At 42.9% G+C, this 5,191-nt stretch overlaps 1 pseudogene; it reads left to right on the forward strand.

The window, feature by feature from the left end:
• The first annotated feature begins 4,377 nt into the window (after nucleotides 1–4,377).
• On the forward strand, nucleotides 4,378–4,533 carry LOC124513779 (60S ribosomal protein L39-like; annotated as a pseudogene).
• Nucleotides 4,534–5,191: the final 658 nt, after the last annotated feature.

A 5,191-nucleotide genomic window follows, 5' to 3' on the forward strand; every position in this document is an offset into this window, starting at 1 on the left:
TCTCTGAGCACCCCCCAACAGAAGGTGGTGGAAGACATATGGGCCAGAAATATGCGTTGTGGTATAGGGGATACTGATGACCTATAACTAGGTCAGGAGGTGGTGACTGAGGGTTTTTATTTCACTTCCCACCACCATTCAGACCTTCTGCCTTTGCCTTCGTATGACCTCCCCTCCAAACCCTTTCTGAGAGCATTCCATCTAATTTTCCTCCTCAACCGAAGTTTAAAATAACAATACCGGCCTGGAAGGAGAGAAGAAATCATTAGCATCCTTCCTATTTATAAAGTAAAAAGATTAGGATCTTTTTCAATTAATATGTTCCACATGGACAGCTCCATCGTTCCTGCCTGGTGAAAGGTGAGTGTCCTGTGCACCAATTCCGCCAGGTCTACGGTTTACCAAGTAGGGCAGAAGCTTTAGGTGGACAATGTGGAAAGCCGTGGGTCACTGGTAAGAAGGCATCGCTTCCACCAGTGTTGTTGTTCTTGTTTGGGTGTTGCGGTGGTGGTCGGGGATAGAGCCGACGGCGAAGGCAAAAGCTGAAAAGGCAAAAACGAAATCTCTGCTCCCGATCACCGCCTGCCTGACATCGTGCTGGGTGCTTCTGGACACGGTACCACGTCTCATCCCCACAAAGACCCAGGGAAAGAGGTGAATGTGGGGAGCAGCTGCGTGGGGCAGAGAGGGAAATGGTGCCGCCCCCTCCAGCTTTCTGGCTTGGCCGGCTGGGTAGATGTGATGCCTTTAACAGAGATGGGGAAGTCAGCAGGAGCTGCAGATTTGGGCGAAAGTTACGAAGAGTTAGTGAGTTCATTTTCCACAGGATAATTGGTGGGTCAGTAGGTCCTGACGGGTCACGTGGTGCATGTGGGTCGTAACCTTTTAGCCAGTGAAAGAAACAAGCCATCCTTTCTATCCCTCTGAAAATCTTAATTCCCACCATATGTTTTACTGCCCATGGCACATTACAGATCACTGATCTATTTTTTAAATGCCAGAAAACTGTATTTCTATTGTTCTTATCCTTAAACGTTTAACACTTCTATCAGCAATAGAAAAGTTTTATTTTTCTTAAGTGCAAATAACATGGGAGTATATTTCGTTCACTGTAATAGCTGTGCTCCCCTGAAGTGGCATATTTATCCATTCGTTTTCAACTCCCTTGAGCGATGTACTTCTTTAAAGAAATATGAGTATCCAGTAAAACATAAGAACATGCTCGACCTCGCTCACAGTTTAAGAATGCGCGTTAAGACAGCATTATTCACCTTCCCGTGTTGGCAAGGGTGTGGGGAAATCGGTAGATCCTCTCCAAACAATAATAGTGGGAATGTAAATCCCCAAAACTTCTCTGGGCCCAACAGCCATGCATTTAATCGCTCCACACCACCTTGCAATCCAAGTTTTGTAACTTTTCCCTACAAATACGTGCCCACAAGCAGAGAAAACATTATTTAAGAACGTTCATTACAGGGGCGCTTGGGTGGCTCAGACGGTGAAGTGATCGACTCTTGATCTCGGTTCAGGTTGTGATCTCATGGTTCGCGGGATCGAGCCCTGAGTCTGGCTCCGCACAGACAGTGTGGAGCCTGCTTGGGATTCTCTCTCTCTCTCTCTCTCTCTCTGCCCCTCCCCAATTGCCAATCGCTCTCTTTCAAAATAAATCAATAAAAGTTTTAACAAAGACATTCATTGCAATACTGAACTAGCAAACAGCTAGAAAGAGCTTAAATATCCATGACTGAGTAGTGAAATAATGAAGGTACATCAGCCAGAGGAATAGCATACAGCTGTTAAAGAGAATCAAGGGGGTCTATTTGGGGGCGCCTGGGTGGTGCAGTCGGTTAAGCGTCCGACTTCAGCCAGGTCACGATCTCGCGGTGCGTGAGTTCGAGCCCCGCGTCAGGCTCTGGGCTGATGGCTCAGAGCCTGGAGCCTGTTTCCGATTCTGTGTCTCCCTCTCTCTCTGCCCCTCCCCCGTTCATGCTCTGTCTCTCTCTGTCCCAAAAATAAATAAACGTTGAAAAAAAAATTAAAAAAAAAAAAGGGGGGTCTATTTGTACTGGACCTTACCTTCCATGTAATGCCCTTGGCGTCCGAACAAAAGTAAACAAAAAAATCCTTTCTCTCTCTGCTTGCATATTGTAGAAAATTTGAGGATGAGTTTGCAAGAAACTACTAATGTTTCTGGGCGATGCCTAGAGACAGGATTAGGGTATGACAAAGACAGAGGAAGACTTTTCCTTTCACTTTTTACCTTACTCTGTTGTTTGCCTTAAAACCAAAACCCATGCCTAGGATCCGAAACAATAGAAAAAGATGCTGAAATTTTTCCCTGCAAATAAAATATATTAATTGTGTAAGCTTTTAAAACCTCTGCCTCCTGGGGCACCTGGCTGGCTCAGTCAGTGGAGCATGTGACCCTTGATCTCGGGGTTGTGAGTTTGAGTCCCACGTTGGGTGTAGAGATTACTTAAAAATAAAATTTTTAAAAGAAAGAAAGAAAAGAGTGCTTGGGTGGCTCTGTTGCTTGAGCGTCTGACTCTTGATTTCAGCTCAGGTCATGATCTCACAGTGTGTACGATGGAGCCCTGAGTCAGGCTCTGTGCTGACGGCACGGAGCCTGCTTGGGATTCTCTCTCTCCTTCTCTCTCTGCCCCTCCCCTCACTCTGCAAGTGTGGGGAGAGGCAGAGAGAGGAGGGGACAGCAGTGAGTCTGATGGGGGGCTTGAACTCACAAACCGTGCGATCGTGACCTGAGCTGAAGTCAGATGCTCAACGGATAGAGCCACCCGGGTGTCCCTAAATAAATAAACAACAACAACAAAAATATTTCAGTATCATTTGTTGAAAATACGATCCTTTACCCACTGAGTTGTATTTGCACTTTGTAAAAAATCAGTTATCCCCTATATATGTGGGTCATTTCTGAGTCTGTATTTTGTTACATTGATCTATTTGTCTTTACTCTAATACCACACGCTTGATTACTGCAGCTTTATAACATGTCTTGAAATCAAATAATGCTAGTCCTCCAACATTGTCCTCTTTTTCGAAGCTATTTTCACTAGTCACAGTCTTTCAAAATTCCATATGAATTTTGGAGCCAGTTTATTGATTTCCACAAAAAAAAAAATCTTCTGAGATTTGGATTAAGACTGCGTTGAACATGTAGATCAATTTGGAGAGAACTGATAACTAAGTAGAAGTGAGTCTTTCTTTTTGCAAATATTTTTTTTAAAGTACTCTCTAGCCCCAATGTGGAGCTCGAACTCATGGCTCTGAGATCAAGAGTTGCATGCTCGGTAAATTGACTGAGCCAGCCAGGCATCCCTACAATTGAATTTTTTTTTTCTTGATATTGATCTTGTATCCCACAACTTTGCTAAACTCAGTTATTTGTTGTAATAACTTTTTTGTAGCTTCTAGTGGGGTTTTCTATAAAGATGATTGTCTCAGAGAACAGAAACAGTTTTACTTCCTTCTTTTCTATCTCGAAAATTTTTCTTTTTCTTGCCTTATTGCGCTCATTAGAAACTCTAATAATACATTGACTATAAATGGAAAGGACAGGCATCCTTACCTCATTCCCAATCTTAGAGAGAGAGCATTCAGCCTTTCACCATTGACAATATCAGCTGTAGGTTTTAGTAGATGCCCTTTATCAGGTGGAGGAAGGTTTCTCCTATTATTAGATTTCTGGAAATTTTTATCAGAAATGGATGTTGGAGGGCATCTGACTGGCTCAGTTGGTGGAGCATATGACTTTTTGTTTCCGGGGTGTGGGTTCAGGCCCCACTTTGGGTGTAAAGATTACTAAAAAAAAAAAAGCCTTTAAAAATTGTTATTAGGGGCTCAGTTGGTTAAGCATCTGACTCTTGATTTCTGCTCAGGTCATGACCTCATGGTTTGTGAGGTCCAGCCCCACTCGGGCTCTAAGCTGACAGCAAGGAGCCTGCTTGGGATTCTCTCTCTCCCTCTCTCTCTCTGCCCCTCCCCTGCTCATAGTCTCCCTCTCTCTCTCTCTCTCTCTCAAATAAATAAACTTAAAAAAAAAAGTTTTAGGGGCAACCGGGTGGCCCAGTCGGTTAAGCGTCCTACTTGGGCTCAGGCCTTGATCTTGCGGTTCATGAGTTCAAGCCCCGCATGGGGCTCTGTGCTGACAGCTCAGAGTCTGAAGCCTGCTTTGAATTCTGTGTCTCCCTGTCTCTCTGCGCCTTCCCTGCTCATGCTCATTCTCTCTCTCTCTCAAAAATAAAAAATGAAAAAAATAAAAAAAAATTAAAAAAAATTAAGAAATAGTTTAAAAAATTGTTATTAAAAAAAGAGCCTTTTCTCTGCCATTGTAGTGTGTGTGGTTGACTGTTCCTCACCATGTCTTCTAACAAGACTTTCAGGATCAAGCAATTCCCAGCCAAGAAACAAAAGCAGAATCGTTCCATTCCCCAGTAGACTGGGATGAAAACTGGTAATAAAATCAAGTACAACTCTAAGAGGAGGCATTGGAGAAGAACCAAACTGGGTCTATAAGGGGTCGCACATGAGATGGCACACGTTTTTATGCTGCATGAAGGTCACGTGTTCCTCTCCTCTCCCTCTGTAAACACCCCTACTACCTGAACAATAGACACGTTTTATTGGGGAAATAATGTTTCTTTGTTACTATGCTTCTGTATCAGTAGGTGGGTTCAGAAAGAAACATGTGAGACCCTTGTTTGAAAAGAAATGGATGTTGGATTTTATCAAATAATTTTTCTATATCAGTTGTGATGATCATATGGGATTTTGTTGTTGTTGCTGAGCTACATTGATTGATTTTCTTTTGTAAAATATTTATTTATTTAAGTAATCTCTACACCCAATGTGGTGCTTGAACTCACGACCCCAAGATCAAGAGTTGCACCCTCCTCCGACTGAGCCAGCCAGGTGCCCCCCGCATTGATTGGTTTTCGAGTGTTCCCAACCTTGGTACATTGTCCTTTAAATAGTTGGCTTCATTTGATATACTAATATCTTATTAAGAACTTTTGTATCTGTGTTCATGAGGGATTGTGGTCTGTAGTTTTCATTTCTTGTGATTCCTTAGTATAGTTTTGGTATCAGATTAATACTGGCTTCATAGAATGAATTTGGAGGTGTTCCAGCGTCTTCATTTTCTAAAGGCGTTTGTGTAGAATTAATACTTCTT

The sequence above is a fragment of the Lynx rufus genome, unplaced genomic scaffold (genome assembly GCF_022079265.1).
Source record: "Lynx rufus isolate CCGP_SWC_20201006 ecotype Redwood Valley unplaced genomic scaffold, mLynRuf1.p SCAF_19, whole genome shotgun sequence".
NCBI classification, from domain to species: domain Eukaryota; kingdom Metazoa; phylum Chordata; class Mammalia; order Carnivora; family Felidae; genus Lynx; species Lynx rufus.